Source organism: Triticum urartu, chromosome 3, assembly GCF_003073215.2.
Source record: "Triticum urartu cultivar G1812 chromosome 3, Tu2.1, whole genome shotgun sequence".
NCBI classification, from domain to species: Eukaryota; Viridiplantae; Streptophyta; class Magnoliopsida; order Poales; family Poaceae; genus Triticum; species Triticum urartu.
The window spans coordinates 176,852,669-176,873,775 of NC_053024.1; positions in this window are offsets into that span (position 1 = coordinate 176,852,669).

The following is a 21,107-nucleotide window of genomic DNA, read 5'->3' on the forward strand; positions in this document are numbered from 1 at the left end:
GCATACTTTATAGAACCTATGACTGAGGCATAGGGAATGACTTTCATTCTCTTTCTATCTTCTGCCGTGGTCGGGCTTTGAGTCTTACTCAACTTCACACCTTGTAACACAGGCAAGAACTCTTTCTTTGACTGCTCCATTTTGAACTACTTCAAAATCTTGTCAAGGTTTGTACTTATTGAAAAAACTTATCAAGCGTCTTGATCTATCTCTATAGATCTTGATGCTCAATATGTAAGCAGCTTCACCGAGGTCTTTCTTTGAAAAACTCCTTTCAAACACTCCTTTATGCTTTGCAGAATAATTCTACATTATCTCCTGATCAACAATATGTCATTCACATATACTTATCAGAAATGTTGTAGTGCTCCCACTCACTTTCTTGTAAATACAGGCTTCACCGCAAGTCTGTATAAAACTATATGCTTTGATCAACTTATCAAAGCGTATATTCCAACTCCGAGATGCTTGCACCAGTCCATAGATGGATCGCTGGAGCTTGCATATTTTGTTAGCACCTTTAGGATTGACAAACCTTCTGGTTGCATTATATACAACTCTTCTTTAATAAATCCATTAAGGAATTTAGTTTTGTTTATCCATTTGCCAGATTTCATAAAATGCGGCCATTTCTAACATGTTTCGGACAGACTTAAGCATAGATACGAGTGAGAAACTCTCATCGTAGTCAACACCTTGAACTTGTTGAAAACCTTTTGCGACAATTCTAGCTTTGTAGATAGTAACACTACTATCAGCGTCCATCTTCCTCTTGAAGATCCATTAAAACTCAATGGCTCACCGATCATTTTGCAAGTCAATCAAAGTCCATACTTTGTTCTCATACATGGATCTCATCTCAGATTTCATGGCCTCAAGCCATTTTGCGGAATCTGGGCTTATCATCGCCTCCTCATAGTTCATAGGTTCGTCATGATCAAGTAACATGATCTCCAGAACAGGATTACCGTACCACTCTGGTGCGGATCTCACTCTGGTTTACCTACGAGATTCGGTAGTAACTTGATCTGAAGTTATGATCATCATCATTAGCTTCCTCACTAATTGGTGTAGTAGTCACAGAACAGATTTCTGTGATGAACTACTTTCCAATAAGGGAGAGTACAATTACCTTATCAAGTTCTACTTTCCTCCCACTCACTTCTTTCGAGAGAACCTCCTTCTCTAGAAAGGATCCATTCTTAGCAACGAATGTCTTGCCTTTGGATCTGTGATAGAAGGTGTACCCAACAGTAACCTTTTGGGTATCCTATGAAGACACACTTTTCCGATTTGGGTTTGAGCTTATCAGGATGAAACTTTTTCACATAAGCATTGCAACCCCAAACTTTAAGAAACGACAACTTTGGTTTCTTGCCAAACCACAGTTCATACGGTGTCGTCTCAACAGATTTAGATGGTGCCCTTTTAACGTGAATGCAGCTGTCTCTAATGCATAACCCCAAAACGATAGTGGTAGATCGGTAAGAGACATCATAGATTGCACTATATCCAATAAAGTACGGTTATGACGTTCGGACACACCATTATGCTGTGGTGTTCCATGTGGCATGAGTTTGTGAAACTATTCCACATTGTTTTAATTGAAGACCAAACTCGTAACTCAAATATTTGTCTCCGCGATCAGATCGTAGAAACTTTATTTTCTTGTCACGATGATTTTCCACTTCACTCTGAAATTCTTTGAACTTTTCAAATGTTTCAGACTTATGTTTCATCAAGTAGATATACCCATATCTGCTCAAATCATCTGTGAAGTTCAGAAAATAACGATACTTGCCGTGAGCCTTAACACTCATCGGACCGCATACATCAGTATGTATTATTTCCAATAAGTCAGTTGCTCGCTCCGGAGAACGGAGTCTTAGTCATCTTGCCCATGAGGCATGGTTCGCAAGCATCAAGTGATTCATAATCAAGTGATTCCAAAATCCCATCAGCATGGAGTTTCTTCATGCGCTTTACACCAATATGACCTAAACGGCAGTGCTACAAATAAGTTGCACTATCATTATTAACTTTGCATCTTTTGGTTTCAATATTATGATTATGTGTATCACTACGATCGAGATCCAACGAACTATTTTCATTGGGTGTGTAACCATATAAGGTTTTATTCATGTAAACAGAACAACAATTTATTCTCTTACTTAAATGAATAACCGTATTACAATAAACATGATCAAATCATATTCATGCTCAACGCAAACACCAAATAACACTTATTCAGGTTCAACACTAATCCCGAAAGTATAGGGAGTGTGCGATGATGATCATATCAATCTTGGAACCACTTCCAACACACATCGTCACTTCACCCTTAACTAGTCTCTGTTTATTCTGCAACTCCCGTTTCGAGTTACTAATCTTAGCAACTGAACTAGTATCAAATACTGAGGGGTTGCTATAAACACTAGTAAAGTACACATCAATAACATGTATATCAAATATACTTATGTTCACTTTGCCATCCTTCTTATCTGCCAATCACTTGGGGTAGTTCCGCTTCCAGTGACCAGTCCCTTTGCAGTAGAAACACTTAGTCTCAGGCTTAGGACCAGACGTGGGCTTCTTCACCTGAGCAGCAACTTGCTTGCTGTTCTTCTTGAAGTTCCCCTTCTTCCCTCTGCCCTTTTCTTGAAACTAGTGGTCTTGTCTACCATCAACACTTGATGTTTTTCCTCGATTTCTACCTTCGTCAATCTCCGCATTACGAAGAGCTAGGGAATCGTTTCCGTTATCCCTTGCATATCATAGTTCATCACGAAGTTCTACTAACTTGGTGATGGTGACTAGAGAATTCTGTCAATCACTATCTTATCGGGAAGATTAACTCCCACTTGATTCAAGCGATTGTAGTACTCAGACAATCTGAGCACATGCTCACCAATTGAGCGATTCTCCTCCATCTTTTAGCTATAGAATTTGTTGGAGACTTATATCTCTCAACTCGGGTATTTGCTTGAAATATTAACCTTCAACTCCTGGAAACATCTTCATATGGTCCATGACGTTCAAAACGTCTTCGAAGTCCCGATTCTAAGCCATTTAAGTATGGTGCACTAAACTATCAAGTAGTCATCATATTGAGCTAGCCAAACGTTCATAACGTCTGCATCTGCTCCTGCAATAGGTCTGTCACCTAGCGGTGCATCAAGGACATAATTCTTCTGTGCAGCAATGAGGATAAACCTCAGATCACGGATCCAATCCGCATCATTGCTACTAACATCTTTCAACACAATTTTCTCTAGGAACATATCAAAATAAACACAGGGAAGCAACAACGCGAGCTATTGATCTACAACATAATTTGCAAAATACTACCAGGACTAAGTTCATGATAAATTTAAGTTCAATTAATCATATTACTTAAGAACTCCCACTTAGATAGACATCCCTCTAATCCTCTAAGTGATCACGTGATCCAAATCAACTAAACCATGTCCGATCATCACGTGAGATGGAGTAGTTTCATTGGTGAACATCGCTATGTTGATCATATCTGCTATATGATTCACGCTCGACCTTTCGGTCTCCGTGTTCCGAGGCCATATCTGTATATGCTTGGCTCGTCAAGTATAACCTGAGTATTCTGCGTGTGCAACTAGTTTGCACCCGTTGTATTTGAACGTAGAGCCTATTCACACCCGATCATCACGTGGTGTCTCAGCACGAAGAACTTTCGCAACGGTGCATACTCAGGAGAACACTTTCTTGATAATTAGTGAGAGGATCATCTGATAAATGCTACCGTCAATCAAAGCAAGATAAGATGCATAAAAGATAAACATCACATGCAATCAATATAAGTGATATGATATGGCCATCATCACCTTGTGCTTGTGATCTCCATCTTCGAAGCACCGTCATGATCACCTTCGTCACCGGCGCGACACCTTGATCACCATCGTAGCATTGTTGTTGTCTCACCAATCTTATGCTTCCACGACTATCGCTACCGCTTAGTGATAAAGTAAAGCATTACAAGCGCAGTTGCATTGCATACAATAAAGCGACAACCATATGGCTCCTGCCAGTTGCGGATAACTCGGTTACCAAACATGATCACCTCAAACAATAAAATCTAGCATCATGTCTTGATCATATCACATCACAACATGCCCTGCAAAAACAAGTTAGATGTTCTCTACTTTGTTGTTACAAGTTTTACGTGGCTGCTACGGGCTTAAGTAAGAACCAATCTTACCTACGCATCAAAACCACAACGATAGTTTGTCAAGTTGGTGCTGTTTTACCCTTCGCAAGGACGGGGCGTAGCCACACTCGGTTCAACTAAAGTTGGAGAAACTGACACCCGCTAGCCACCTTTGTGCAAAGCACGTCGGGAGAACCGGCCTCGCGTAAGCGTACGCGTAATGTCGGTCCGGGCCGCTTCGTCAAACAATACCGCCGGACCAAAGTATGACATGATGGTAAGCAGTATGACTTATATCGCCCACAACTCACTTGTGTTCTACTCGTGCATATAACATCAACACATAAAACATAGGCTCTGATACCACTGTTGGGGAACGTAGTAATTTCAAAAAAATCCTATGCACACGCAAGATCATGGTGATGCATAGCAACGAGAGGGGAGAGTGTGATCTAAGTACCCTTGTAGATCGACAACGGAAGCGTTATTGTTGATGTAGTCGTACGTCTTCACGGCCCGACCGATCAAGCACCGAAACTACGGCACCTCCGAGTTCTAGCACATGTTCAGCTCGATGACGATCCCCGGACTCCGATCCAGCAAAGTGTCGGGGAAGAGTTCCGTCAGCACGACGGCGTGGTGACGATCTTGATGTACTACCGTCGCAGGGCTTCGCCTAAGCACCGCTACAATATTATCGAGGACTATGGTGGAAGGGGGCACCGCACACGGCTAAGAATATGATCACGTGGATCAACTTGTGTCTCTAGGGTGCTCCTTGCCTCCGTATATAAAGTCTCAAAAGGGGGGGGCTGGCCGGCCATCATAGGGCGCGCCAGGAGGAGTCCTACTCCCTCCGGGAGTAGGACTCCCCCCCTTTCCTAGTTGGAATAGGATTCGTGAAGGGGGGAAAGAGGAGAGAGAGGAGGAAGGGGGGCCGGCCCCCTCTCCTTGTCCTATTCGGACCAAGGGGGGGAGGGGCGCGCGGCCCATCTCTGGCCACCTCTCCTCTCTTCCACTAAGGCCCACTAAGGCCCATATACCTCCCGGGGGGTTCCGGTAACCTCCCGGTACTCCGGTAAAATCCCGATTTCACCCGGAACACTTCCGATATCCAAATATAGGCTTCCAATATATCAATCTTTATGTCTCGACCATTTCGAGACTCCTCGTCATGTCCGTGATCACATCCGGGACTCCGAACAAACTTCGGTACATCAAAATGCATAAACTCATAATATAACTGTCATCGAAACCTTAAGCGTGCGGACCCTACGGGTTCGAGAACAATGTAGACATGACCGAGACACGTCTCCGGTCAATAACCAATAGCGGAACCTGGATGCTCATATTGGCTCCTACATATTCTACGAAGATCTTTTATCGGTCAGACCGCATAACAACATACGTTGTTCCCTTTGTCATCGGTATGTTACTTGCCCGAGATTCGATCGTCGGTATCCAATACCTAGTTCAATCTCGTTACCGGCAAGTCTCTTTACTCGTTCCGTAATACATCATCCCGCAACTAACTCATTAGCAAGGCTTATGTGATGTGCATTACCGAGAGGGCCCAGAGATACCTCTCCGACAATCGGAGTGACAAATCCTAATCTCGAAATACGCCAACCCAACATGTACCTTTGGAGACACCTGTAGAGCTCCTTTATAATCACCCAGTTACGTTGTGACGTTTGGTAGCACACAAAGTGTTCCTCTGGCAAACGGGAGTTGCATAATCTCATAGTCATAGGAACATGTAGAAGTCATGAAGAAAGCAATAGCAACATACTAAACGATCGGGTGCTAAGCTAATGGAATGGGTCATGTCAATCAGATCATTCATCTAATGATGTGATCCTGTTAATCAAATGACAACTCTTTGTCCATGGTTAGGAAACATAACCATCTTTGATTAACGAGCTAGTCTAGTAGAGGCATACTAGTGACACTATGTTTGTCTATGTATTCACACATGTATTATGTTTCCGGTTAATACAATTCTAGCATGAATAATAAACATTTATCATGATATAAGGAAATAAATAATAACTTTATTATTGCCTCTAGGGCATATTTCCTTCACCTGGTGCCCCCAGCGTGCGAAACCGCCGCCTTTAGCGCATTTCCGAGCCGCGCCGCCGCGTCTGGCCTTGCGGGCGTCAAGCCGCCGGCAGGTCTGACCCTGTTGACCAGGGGTTTGACCCCGCTGACTAAGTTGACCCTGGGTGGGCCCAGTTTGACCCCCTAGGTCACTGACGGGTGGGCCCCAGGCCACTAACTAAACTACGATTAGTATTAGTTTAACGCTAACTAAATTTAGTTAGTTAGCTAACCACTGACCAGTGGACCCCACTGGTCAGGTTTGACCCGGACCAGCCCTGTTGACTTGCTGACATCACCCTGACGTCAGGCTGACGCAGTAATTACTTTCTGGAATTTTGAAATAAATCAGAAATGATTTATTATTTTCAGAAAATACCCAAAACTTCTAAAATTCATAGTAATTCAACCGTAACTCCAAATCAAACAAATTATATATGAAAAATGATCAGAAAAATTCAATCTTTCCATCTGTACCATTTCCATGCATGTTTGAACAACTTAAAGCTTCTATATAAGACAATTTGAATAGATGGTATTTGAAATGCCTCACATGGAGTTTGAATTTGAACCCTTGGTTCAAACCAACTTCATTTAATATGGTTGCTAGTTGCATTAGCTCAATCAACAGCATATTGCCATGACATTGTCATGCATCATAATTGTTGCATTGCATTGATGGTGTTCCTCTTTGTTTGCCGGTATTTGTCCCCTCTCGATAGATGTGATTCCGATGATGAGTTCGATGACACCGATGAAGAGCTATATTATCTTTAGAAGTGCCAGGCAAGCAAAAAACCCCTTGTCCATTGCGATACAATCCCACTCTCTCGCTCCTGCTATCTTTTACTGCATTAGGACAACAACGATTCAACTGTTACTTGCTGCGGTAGTTGAACCCCTTATCCTCTGCATGACCTGTCATTGACACAGTAAATAGATGAAACCCACTAGCATGAGTAGGAGTTGTTTGAGCCCTGATGTGCCTACTCAGTCATGCTTGTTTGTCATGCCTGCTATTGCTTAGAGTTGTGTCAGGTCTGATTCATCGGAGATGAATCGGAGGTGTGTGAACATGTCCTACTGTGTGTGAGCTAAGTGTGTGAACATGGTTTAGTAAAGGTAGCGGTGAGAGGCCATGTAGGAGTACATGGTGGGTTGTCTCATTGAAGCCGTCCTCAGGAACTGAGTTCTGTGTTTGTGATCCATGAAACAGTTACTACCACGCATTGGGCCCGAAACCAATGGACCCTCTCGAATTATTAACTGCCCTTGCCCTCTGTCCAGGAGTTGCAACTAGTTTCTGGTGTTTGTAGGATATGTGTTGGAGGCCGTGCGTAGCGCTGACCCTAGGGGTGGGCTATGATGCGGTAGATACACCATGGCCCGGTGTACCGAGTGCCCGTTTGGTGTCTCGGGAACCCTGCACACATCGTTTGGGGCTGTGAGCGAAACTCCGGCCGGATCTCCTCGCGGATGGAACCCGAATAGGCGATAACCTGGACTAGAGACTTGTGTGGTTAGTCAGGTCGTGGCCGACTCCCTCGCCAGGCTTCCGCTTGAAGGTTGCCGAGATACACGACGTGTACATGGTGGTAAGTGGCGAGAGCGTGTGTGAAGAAGTACACCCCTGCAGGGTTAATATGATCTATTCGAATAGCCGTGTCCGCGGTAAAGGGCTTCTGGGTTGCCTATAACAGTTCATAGACAAGTGAAAGTGGATACTCTAAAACTCGCAAGATAAGTGTGAGTGCTATGGATGGCCTTCTCGTAGGGAGACGGAAGTGGATCCATAGTGGTGTATTGATATGGTGAATATGTGGACTCATGTGCGCCACCTCAACAAGAGTTGCTTGCAGTCGTAGTTCAGGATAGCCACCGAATCAAAGCTGGCTTGCTGCAGTTAAACTCCACTACCCCCTTTGTTGATACCGATGCATATGTAGTTAGTTCTGATGTAAGTCTTGTTGGGTATATTTGTACTCACGTTTGCCTATTTTATGTTTTTGCAGAGAGATGTCAGTCTCGCTAGTAGTTCCGTGTGGACTTCGACGTTTAGCTTGATACCTCAGCTACGATTTTGCGCCCTCGGCAGGATCTAGTAGATAGTCAGGCTTCTCAGCCCTTTTCTTTTGTAGATGTCTGTACTCAGACATGTTAAGCTTCCGCATGTGTTTTGACTTGTATGCTCTGAATGTTGGGTCATGAGACCCATGTTTTGTAATATCTCGCTCCTCGGAGCCTAATGAATAAATTTTGGAGTCGTAGAGTTATGTTGTGAGGCCATGTTGTATTTACACATATCGAGCATATTGTGTGTATGATTGAAATGCTTGCTATGTGTGGGATCCGACAATCTAGTTGTTTATCCTTGGCAGCCTCTCTGAATGTTGCAGACCCGTTGACTAAGCCTCTTCCACGAGCAAAACATGATCAACACCAAGGCTCCATGGGTGTTAGAATCATTATTGTGTAATCTAGATTATTGACTCTAGTGCAAGTGGGAGACTGAAGGAAATATGCCCTAGAGGCAATAATAAAGTTATTATTTATTTCCTTATATCATGATAAATGTTTATTATTCATTCTAGAATTGTATTAACCGGAAACATAATACTTGTGTGAATACATAGACAAATAGAGTGTCACTAGTATGCCTCTACTTGACTAGCTCGTTGATCAAAGATGGTTATGTTTCCTAGCCATTGACATGAGTTGTCATTTGATTAACGGGATCACATCATTAGGAGAATGATGTGATTGACTTGACCCATTCCGTTAGCTTAGCACACGATCATTTAGTATTCTGCTATTGCTTTCTTCATGACTTATACATGTTCCTATGACTATGAGATTATGCAACTCCCGTTTACTGGAGGAACACTTTGTGTGCTACCAAACGTCACAATGTAATTGGGTGATTATAAAGGTGCTCTACAGGTGTCTCTAAAGGTACTTGTGGGGTTGGCGTATTTCGAGATTAGGATTTGTCACTCTGATTGTCAGAGAGGTATCTCTGGGCCCACTCGGTAATGCACATCACTTAAGCCTTGCAAGCATTGAAACTAATGAGTTGGTTGCGGAATGATTTATTACAGAACGAGTAAAGAGACTTGCCGGTAACGAGATTGAACTAGGTATTGGATACCGACGATCGAATCTCGGGCAAGTAACATACCGATGACAAAGGGAACAACATATGTTGTTATGCGGTCTGACCGATAAAAGATCTTCGTAGAATATGTAGGAGCCAATATGAGCATCCAGGTTCCGCTATTGGTTATTGACCGGAGACGTGTCTCGGTCATGTCTACATAGTTCTCGAACCCGTAGGGTCCGCACGCTTAAGGTTTCGATGACAGTTATATTATGAGTTTATATGTTTTGATGTACCGAAGGTTGTTCGGAGTCCCGGATGTGATCACGGACATAACGAGGAGTCTCAAAATGGTCGAGACATGAAGATTGATATATTGGACGACTATATTCGGACACCGGAATGGTTCCGGGAGTTATCGGATATATACCGGAGTACCGGGGGGTTACTGGACCCCCCCCCCGAAGGTTATTGGGCCTCATGGGCCCAATTGGTGGAAGATAAGAGGCGGCCAAGGGGCAGCCGCGCGCCCCTCCCCCCCCCCACAAGTCCAAATTGGACAAGGAGGGGGGCGGCGCCCCCCCTTTCCTTTCCCCCTCTCTCTCCTTCCCTCTCCTCTCCTAACCCAACAAGGAAAAGGGAGGGAGTTCTACTCCCAGTGGGAGTAGGACTCCTCCTGGCACGCCCCTCCTAGCCGGCCGCCTCTCCCCCCTTGCTCCTTTGTATACGGGGGCAGGGGGGCACCCTAGAGACACAATAATTGATCTGTTGATCTTTTAGCCGTGTGCGGTGCCCCCCTCCACCATAGTCCACCTCGATAATAATGTAGCGGTGCTTAGGCGAAGCCCTGCGTCGGTAGAACATCATCATCGTCACCACGCCGTCGTGCTGACGAAACTCTCCCTCAACCTTTGGTACATCAAAACAACCTTCGGTACATCAAAACATATAAACTCATAATATAACTGTCATCGAAACTTTAAGCGCGCGGACCCTACGGGTTCGAGAACTATGTAGACATGACCGAGACACGTCTTCGGTCAACAACCAATAGCGGAACCTGGATGCTCATATTGGTTCCTACATATTCTACGAAGATCTTTATCGGTCAAACCACATAACAACATACGTTGTTCCCTTTGTCATCGGTATGTTACTTGCCTGAGATTCGATCATCGGTATCTCAATACCTAGCTCAATCTCGTTACCGGCAAGTCTCTTTACTCGTTCCATAATGTATCATCCCGCAACTAACTCCTTAGTCACATTGTTTGCAAGGCTTAAAGTGATGTGCATTACCGAGAGGGCCCAGAGATACCTCTCCGACAATCGGAGTGACAAATCCTAATCTCGATCTATGACAACTCAACAAGTACCATCGGAAACACCTGTAGAGCACCTTCATAATCACCCAGTTATGTTGTGACGTTTGGTAGCACAAAAATTGTTCCTCCGGTAATCGGGAGTTGCATAATCTCATAGTCCTAGGGACATGTATAAGTTACGAAGAAAGCAATAGAAGTAAACTAAAACGATCAGGTGCTAAGCTAACAGAATGGGTCAAGTCAATCACATCATTCTCCCAATGATGTGATCCCGTTTATCAAATGACAACTCATGTCTATGGTTAGGAAACATAACCATCTTTGATCAATGAGCTAGTCAAGTAGAGGCATACTAGTGACACTCTGTTTGTCTATGTATTCACACATGTATTATGTTTCCGGTTAATACAATTCTAGCATGAATAATAAACATTTATTATGAAATAAGGAAATAAATAATAACTTTATTATTGCCTCTAGGGCATATTTCCTTCACCGACGCCATCGTCCATTACAAGAGATCGACCTCTCTCATCCACGGCTTTGGACCTGGATCCTCGCATCCCGCCCTCTCGCTTCATCCTTGTCATCGTCCACCTTGCCGGCGTCGCTCCTACGACCGTCTTGTCCACCACGCCGGGATATTTCCCCCGCCGCCACCGTCTATCCTCCTAGATCTGCTTCCACGCCGCTGACAGCCATCGCACCGCAGCACCGTCAAATTCTCAGCAGATGCATACACGTTGCTGCACCAGAGGCGATACTCTTTCGTATCTGCTCAACTTATTTATTGCAACAAGAAAATAGATCGTCGCTGCTTTACTGTGATTTCTTCTCCCTCACTTACTTGCTAGTTGAAAGCAAACATTGGTTGCGAAGTTGCCTTTCTCCGGTTTGCACCTTCAGATCCGCCATGGCACGCTCAACACTATACTCGCAATGCTTATGGTTTTCCCTTTTTATATTCCACACTAGTTAAATGATAGTAGACTAAATTTCAAAATTGCGTTAGTTAATTTTTGAGAGCTCATCGGAGTTTGCCGGAGGGAAGGAAAGGGCTCGAGTGGGGACGGTGGTTGTGGGGGTGGTGGCCTAGCGGTGGTGGGGCCTCGCCGAACGAAGAAAACTCGACGCGGGTGGGGGCGGGGTGGGGTGGGGGCGGCGGAGGAACACATGTGGTGGGGGCGGTTCAGGGGAGGGCGGGGGTCGGGGTCGGTGGTTCGGCCGGCGGCCCGTGCGGTGTTCTGTAGGGGAAGAATCAGAGACGAGGAAGAAGAAGGGTTAGGAGACGTAGGATCTTCATCCAACCACCTGAAATGGTCGACTGACCCGAATGACAAAAGTCACGCGACTTGCATGCAGACATTCCTTTATATTCGATACCATCATCGTAGCTGCTTAGCAGTGCTCCTCAATCCATCAAGCTAAACAACGTGCCACTCATAATTCCAAACTTGTTGCTCAAATACGAATCTGATATGATGTTGATATTACTAAAACAAATAACGTTTAATTGGTCAGCTAATGTTCCTACTTTACTTTCGACAAGCACGTGCACCACATATAGAGAGACATCAGGGAGTTGCATTCTTAATGCGCTCTGGTTCATCATGTGTGGGCACTTCGCAATGAACATTTTATTATCCAAAATCTGCTTGCTCTTCTTTAGCTTGTTCCTCTTCTATTCTTCTTTAATAAGTACTCTCTCTGTTCGTAAATACAAGTCTTTGTATAGATTCCACCATGGACTACATATGGAGCAAAATGAGTGAATCTACACTCTAAAATGTATCTGTATACATCTGTATGTGATCTATAGTGGAAATATCTACAAAGACTTATATTTTTGAACGGAGGGAGTATGATAGTAGTACAATATGTTCCTTGTAGTGAAGAGGAGCAGTGACATTTGCAGTGTAGAGGTCTATTCGGTCAGTTGTGACAGACACTTTCAACTCTTCGGGCCTCTTTGATTCGTAGGATTTTGTAAACATAGGAATAGGAATTGTAGTGGCCTGCCCACTTGAATCCTATAAGATTAGCAAGGAAATGCGGGGAGTTATGTCGTCTTTGAGTGTTACACTGATATTAATAATACCGCATCTTCAGTTGAAGAGAGTTGGTATCCGTAGCCTTTCTAGCCGTACCGGCAATAGTAGCCCTTATTTTCTAGCAAGTTCCACTTTCCTGATTTTACTTGTGATGCCTACGGTTTTCCCGTTATATCTACACTATGATCTGTGTAGCTGCTTTGTGTCGCACTAGCAGCAGTCCACTCTTGAAGCTAAACAACACACCAATCATATCCAAAGCTTACTTCTTCAAATACTAATTGTGATATGATACTGATATTAGTTAACAGACACACAATTAATTGGTCAGCTAATGCTCCCACTTGATTTTCCAAATGCATGTGGCCACATATAGAGAGATATCATGGAATTGCATTTCTTTGGGCGTTGTGATTCATCATGAGTGGGCAACCAACATTGTATGCAAAGAAGCAGAACCTCAAGAACATGCTTCCTCTTCTGTTCTTTAACATGTTCCTCTTTAGTTATTCTATATTTAGTACGTACAATATGTTCCTTGTTAGGAAGGGGATCAGGGACATCTGAAGTCAACAACCGATAGAGCTGGCTTGTACGTGATCGATATGCTTTCAATTAGTAGCGATAATACAACACCGTATTTTCTAGCCAGTTCCACTTTCCCGATTTATATATGCTGGTTATGGTGTGCCCCTTTTATGTACACTACGATCTGCCTAGTTGTTGTGTGCTCTTGTTATCATGGTTTGGCAATAAACTCTCTATACAATATATATTATGAACCTATTATCTACCAACTATCCTTACTTTTGGAGCCTATTTTTGTGTGTACTTGTGCTAGATTATATTAATGCACGCACCATATTACAGCACACATGGGCTCTCTCATCAGCATCCAGTGGTAGCACACAAGGGTTTACATGGAGCCCCTATATTAGAATATCCTCTGCATTACAAAGATAATCTCACTACTATTTATGTTTTCATGCTTCTCAGATATTATACGTAATCACAACGAATACCAGAATCCGCGCATCAGAAGAATATTGTGGAACACTACAACGACTTATAAAATTGGCACCAAGGCATCGAGTGCCATTCTGGATGCAATGAAAGTCATACACTCCCCACTTGCAGATTCTTGTTCAGAATATGATTCTAATGACTATTCTGACCTCGAGGAGTCGAAGGCAGATGGTATGTCATGTTCACCCATCAAGGTGCCTGTTCTAATTTGGCAAAGTTTTATTGATTGCGCGTATCTTGCATAAGGTGTCTTGCATTTCTTCTACTTTGTTACACCGCCATCTACTTAGTTTACTCATCATATATGTCAAGATGCCATGCCCATCCATTATCAATACATATTCCATCTATCAGCATACCATGTTTTTTCACTCAAATGTTGTTCTTGTGCATCAGACATCAAAAAGGAAGAGGATGATTGCCGAACCTGAAGGAGCACCAGCAAAGTCCTTAAAAAACATGGTGGTGCCGAAGAAATCAGACATCATCCCACTTATATTGGCTCTACAACCAGTGACACAAAATGTAGGACCGACTCCAACACACTATACCCATACTTCACTGGCCATAACACTAGCCCCACCACACAGGACCTGCACTCCAGCAAAAGGTATGCCGATTTCAGTTGCCATAGCACCAGCCGTACCATAGAAAAATCCCACTCCAACAAAAAGTACAGCAAGTCCACCGACCGAAGACCTATCCCAACTGCAGAGATGATCAATTCCTCCAGATTGGAACCCCATTCCAGTTATTACCAGTTTAAAAGACAATGATTTCAATGTTGTTAGGGACTACGTGCATATATTCCCATCATGGGAAGATTACAGTGAAGACAAACACCATTTTCACATCTTCCTGTCCTACTTACGTGTAAGTGCCATTATTCATGGTGATTATTTTCCTGCTTTCTGTTGATTGAACACATCAATGATTTACATTACATTGTTGTAAGTAGGCGATGGTCAATCTGAATAGTCATGACAAGCAAAGCTTGCTTGCGCTTTTCAAGGAAGCATTGCAGCAATATCAGTGTTACATGAGGAAATCATACTTTGATGGCAAGTCTATGATATCACATGACAATTTGAACTTCTACTTTTCCGCATGTGCCTTACGAATCTCTTTTGCATGAAATCTGCTCGAAGAAGAATTCTGGTTTGAAAAGGACGACAGGATATCGCAAATATACTGCCCGCTGCTTTGCTCTTGTTAGTACCTGTTGTCCTGTATCACTGTACTTACATTCATACCTGGTTCATTATGTGACGGCAGTATGCATGATAGCTTGCTTATCAATTGTTAGCTCCAAATTATCCGATCTATATGAATAGTTACATTAGTGTAGATTATATCCAATGCCAATGAAATTTTTTAGCTCTGCATTGTTCTTGTAAGTACCTGTTGTCCTTTATCAGTATACTTATATTGACAGCTGGTTGTTCATGTACCATCACTCTGCAGCTTATTTTTCTTTGCCCTCCATTTTCTACACATCAAATCTATATTTACTCTTATCATAAGGTTGGATAACACCGATGGTACTAAAGAAGTTTAGCTCTGCATTGCTCTTGGTTGTACCTTTTACCTGTATCGCTATAGTTACATTTATAGCAACTTGGTTATGTAGCATCACTCTTCATCTTATCTTAAATATTATCCATTTTTTCTTATATTATCACATCTATATTTACTCTTAACAAAATGTAGAATAAAGGCAATGCTTATGAAGAAGATTATGTGGTAAACTTCTTGAATTGCCCCCCATCAGCATGGACAAGGGCTTTATAGAGCCTGTCTTCACCACTAATGTAAGTTTGTCCTTCTCAAGCCTACAAACTTTGTTGTGTATATTTGGTTAGGAATGACTGCAACAACTGTTTATTTTTGGTGTTTGCATCAAATTGCATGTTTAAAGTTTATTATGTAGTTCATAAACAAAAGTTTGTCCTCCTCAATTTAAGTTTTCAGTTGCACAATCAAATTTCTTCTTCATACCATGTAAATTAAAGTATACAAAGCAAGTGATCTTCTTTTGCACTGCATGTATGCTTCTGTTCTTGATCCATAATCCAGTGTGTGGTGAACCTATCCACTACAGTATAATGTCATATTCTGCAATGTCTTAACTATGAACAATGTCATATCATTCTACTATTATTTAAATCGTATCTTTATCTGCCAATCTAAAATGGGATAAATTGACAGCACACTAACCATTGATACCTATGAGCTCTTGATCTGTAATCCACCGGTGTCGTGAAGCTGTCAACTTTATTCGTCAATAAAAAATGTGATGAATTGTCAGCACTGATACTTATATGTGCAAAACTTGTCATCTGTCTACTTGTTTCTCTTTCAGAGTGAGGAGGATATAAGCGTCAAACAAGCTCAGTCTCATCAACTTGCTCAGCTGCTTGCGCTGCAGCTCCCGAGCAGGGCTAACCTTTCTTGAACTCTATTGAAGTGTTGTCTGTTTTTTATATTATTTTGTCAGTGTGTTTATTTGCACTGGCGGCGATCTTTGATGCCCAGTGTATGTAATCTGTTGTCTGCTTGTGCTTTATTATCATAGTGGCAAACTTTGATGCCCAGTGGATGTAATACGCCATAATTTCTTTATTGTACAGCCTAGGTTTTTTCTTATTCATGATGCTGCAGTTATTTTACTATATGTATATATCCTATTTTCGCAGTAAATAGGCCAAGCCGTAAAATTACGGTACATAATCGAGCAGTCATGTAAATCACTATGTATGATCGCATCATTGGCCCAATTATCTTGGTCCGTTAATAGGCCTAAATGTAAACTAACCCACTAGTAATTTCGGGCCTTTAAGAGGCCGAGTAAACCGCCAGCCCTACTTTTGCAAGGAAATTCAATGGGCTTTTAGTAGGCTGAAAAGTAGGTTGGGTCTGAAACATGCCAAACAGCTCACCGGCCGACAGCAGACCGAAATAGACCCTGGCCCATGATTGTGCCAATCACATCACGGGCCGTTAATAGGCCAAAATTGTCCTGGTCCTTATTTATCCTAATCAGATTGTCGCCTGTGAGCAGGCCGGATGCAAAGCGGGCCATAGTTAGGCCCAACTATATGACAGACTTTTAACAGGCCAAAATAAATATAGGGCCAAAATGTTAAACGGGCCTTTAACAACCTGAAACTAATATCAGGCTGTATTACTAAATGGGCCTTTAGCAAACAGAAATCCTGACCGGGCCTCAAGTGGGCCCAAAAGCACAACGTCCAGTTGACGGGCCGAATCTGATATGGACAACAATTTAGCCCAAAGGCTCTTAAAGGGCCGTATCTAATCTGGGCCGTAATATGGCTCAGAACGTGGTAGGCTATTAACTGGGCGGATCTCATATGGGCCCTTATTAGGCCCAGAACATGGCAGGTTGTTAATGGGCCGGATCAAATATGGGCTGGCATTTGGCCCAAAACATGGCAGCCTATTAACGGGCCGACCCACTAATGTCTTCAAAATCTTGTGGGCCTTTAGCTGGGCCGGCCCATTATGGTCCGCAAAATCTTGCGGACCTTTAGCTGGGCCGGCCCATTATGGTCCGCAAAATCTTGTGGGCCTTTAGTTGGGCCGGCCCATTTAATCTCGGCCACTTTTGGGCCGTTTCACGTGTCAATGTATCATAGGCGCATCTCGCCCATTGGATGAGTGACACCTGTGTCAACGCGGAGCTGACACGTGGTTCCGTCGGCCAATGAGAATTTTACACGTGGAAAATCAGCATTGGTTGTATCTGTTAGCGGGTTATCGAATCCAAAACCGGACCCGATAGCTTAACGGCAACCCGTTACGGTGGATGCCACGTGTCGGTTACCCTTGACGAAAGCACTTCCATGACGCGCCATTTATCGTCATGAAAGTGGACACTTCCGTGATGATAATTTTGGTAATCTCATGGAACACTTCTATGACAGCACATGTATGACTATCTTAATTCTGTCATAAAATCGTCATGGATGTACATGCATGATAGAAAACGTGACCTACTGTGACAAATACATATCATCACGGAAGTGTATTTTTTTGTAGTGCACCTACGTGCCGTCGCCTCCTTCTCGGCGAGACCTCCTGGCTTCCAGCCCCCGTCATCGATCCCATGCGGGATTTGACGAAGATGTGAAACACATGTCGTCTTTCGCATAGGTTCTAACATTATAGGCAAAAAGACGCGGTCTTACAGGATTTTCTCCGTCCCGCGACAATGCCGCCATGGGCGACAACCTCCCTTGGCGGCAACCTTTTTTAGCATTCAACTTACCCTGTGAATGCACCCTTGATGCATGGCAAATACACTCCAGAGAGTTCTACATCAGCGGCCGAGATAAAATTGTCTTTTGTGAATAAAAAAAATCCTTTAGATATTTAAATTAATAATTCATTATAAACCAACAAAGAATATTTCATTTATAAACTGTGCTTTATGAATAAAGCTCTTCTTCTTTTCCTTATGTTGATCTGTGTTTGAAAGGATGAACGTCTCAAAAGAAAAAGACACTATAATCGACACCAACACAAATTCACTCCTGTGAGGTCAGTTGTTCCATACTTTTGTGAATATAATAAATCCTTTAGATATTTAAATTAGTCAATTCTTTATAAACCGACAAAGAATATTTCATTTGTAAACAAATGCTTTATGAATAAAGCTCTTCTTCTTTTTCTTATGTTGGTCCGTGTCTCGAAAGAAGATACTATGATCGACACAAACACAAATTCACTGCTGTGAGGTTAGTTGTTCCATTGTTTTTTATAATTAAAGTGTACCAATTCATACTTCAATTTTATATGTTTAAGATTGTCGAGAAATACATTACATGGAGAGAGAGAAAGAGGGAGAAGAAGAGTGTGTGTATTTTAGTGATGCAGCAAAATATAGTCTTGAACCATTAAGTTAGGGAAGTATTTTGTTTTATTTTCCGGGTTGCAACGCACGAGTTTTTTTTTCTAGTCTATATATATACCTACTATTAAAGGGAATATATATTCTTGGTTTGGTTTAGTCCTTTTTGTTTGTCTCATACACAGGCTAAGAGGATCTCCAGCCGCCTCCCCAAGAAGCCCCCCCAAGCCACTTTTTGGGTGCCGGCGGGCAAAAAACGGCCCACTCGGGCACCCAGAGACCCGATTTTTGCTGGTTTTAACGATATTTACGGCCGGCGCTATCACCCCAGACCCAGCCCCCCGGGGGGCAGCTGGGGACGCCGGTAGTTGCTTTTTCAACGCACAGGCCCACTGCCAACCCCTATCTTTCCCCTCTCTCTCCTCTCTCCTCTCCTCTCTCTCTTTTCTCTCTCCTTTCACCGCAACGCGCATGGCCGGGGCGGGGCTCCGCTCGCACCGCCTCCCCCGTAGCTCCGACGGCCCAAAGCCTGCGAGGTCCGGCCGCCTCGCCCATGACTCGCGCCGGCCCCATGCGCCGCTGCGCCCCCGGCCGTCTCCGTCTCGCCTGGCCGCCTATGCATGGCCGGGGCGGAGCTCGCCAGCGCCCGCCTGCGTGGCCGGGGGGGAGCTGCTCCTCGGGCGGCCGCGGACTGGATTCAGTGCCCGCGCCACGAGCTACACACCGACGGGCGAGCACGGGCCGGCCAGCGGTGAGGCAGGGCGAGCGCGGCGGGGCGGGGCACGCGCTGCGGCCAGGGGCGCGGCGGGGCGCGCACGGCGTCCAGGGCGGGGCGTACAGGAGCTCTGAGTCCACGGCGGCCGCACCCACTCACTCCCCCGCTACTCCCGCGCGCCTGAGCCTCCTCGTCGTGCGCCTCGAATGGGACCGTGCCGTGCGCTCTGCAACGTCTTCTCCGGCGAGTCCGTCGACCGCAGCGCCCACCGGTGCCAGTGATGCGAACCAGAGCAGCCCGGTGCCGTTGGCCATCTCGGGGCGTTGTACTTCTAGCACACCACATGCTCCGCGATGCCATGCCAGCGCTCGCTCTCCGGTGCACGGCCCGCAACGTCCTTGCAGGGAGCGGGGCACGGGGCGACTCCTTCGTTGGCATGACCGGCGGCTCGACGTCGGCCTTCGGCTGCTGGATGACTCCTCGAGCTCCTCCACTGACTGGAGGTCGTCGACGCCGCCGCGGTCAAGATGCCATGACGCCGTCTACAACCTGCTCAACGAAATGCCACCGTCTCCATGGAGCTCAACACTGCTCGTGGGGTGTGCAACGAGTGGAAAATTTTACCCTCCCAGGCCAAACTTGTCGCCGGCAGCCCCCCAGGAGGCGAAAAAAATGCCTCCTGGGGGGCCAACGGCTGGAGATGCTCTAAGCGACCTGGGCCAGGTACTTGTATGTTGATGGGCCTTTTATGGGCTTTCATAGAGACCGCGACAAATAATTGGGTCAAAATAAATCAACATTGTTGGAAATGAACACATGACCTTCTGTCTAGATTTTCGATGTAACAACCAACGACCTATGCGCCATTCACATTTACTAATCCCAACTCGCTCTAAATATACGAGTGGCATTCCTCATGTCTAGGGCAAGCTAATTAAGCAAATGAGCTAATTAAAGGAAGCATTGTAAGCTTAAATAAAATATTTAAACAGATGTGGCTAATTAAAGAAAGGATTATGGGTAAACCGGTGAAATAATAAAAAAAATTGTGGTCTTAATAAATAAAATATTCAAATAGATGAGGCTAATTAAAGGAAGGACTTGAGGTAAAAATGTAGGATAAATAAAAGGAAGGATTTGTAGGGTTCAATGTGTTGGGGCTGCTAAATTAGAAAAGGAAGGATTTGATTTCCGACTAAAACGGGTGAGGACGTCATGGTAATTAAAGGAAGTATTATACCTAAATGAATTCAGTGGGAGATTATGCCTGGCAAAGAAAATATGAACATGGCTAAATTACATCGTATTTTTTTATGTTCATTTTATAGAAGGATGTTGCGTTGCAACATGTTCTTCATAGTGAATCCGGTGATGTGGGATATTATGCTTGCAGAAAACATCAATTTTTCCCGTTGCAACGCACGGGCATATGTGCTAGTAGTAATCTAATGACAGCAAAACATGTGGCTGTCGTGTGGATAGGGTTGGAAACCGCCTCACGTGGAAAGGACGCGGAGACGCACGATCATACTAGACCGCAGGGCTCGCGTTCTACCGGCTCAGTGTTTAGGGCATCTCTAGCCGTTCGGCCCCCCAGGTCGCCTAAATAGAGCGGCCTGGGGGCGTGCCGGCGTTAGTTCGGTCCCTGGGGGCGATCTAGCTCCCAGTCACGCCCCCAAGCGCCGGCCCCAGGATTGCAGAAATTTAAACTAGGTCGTTCCCGCTCACAAAAGACGC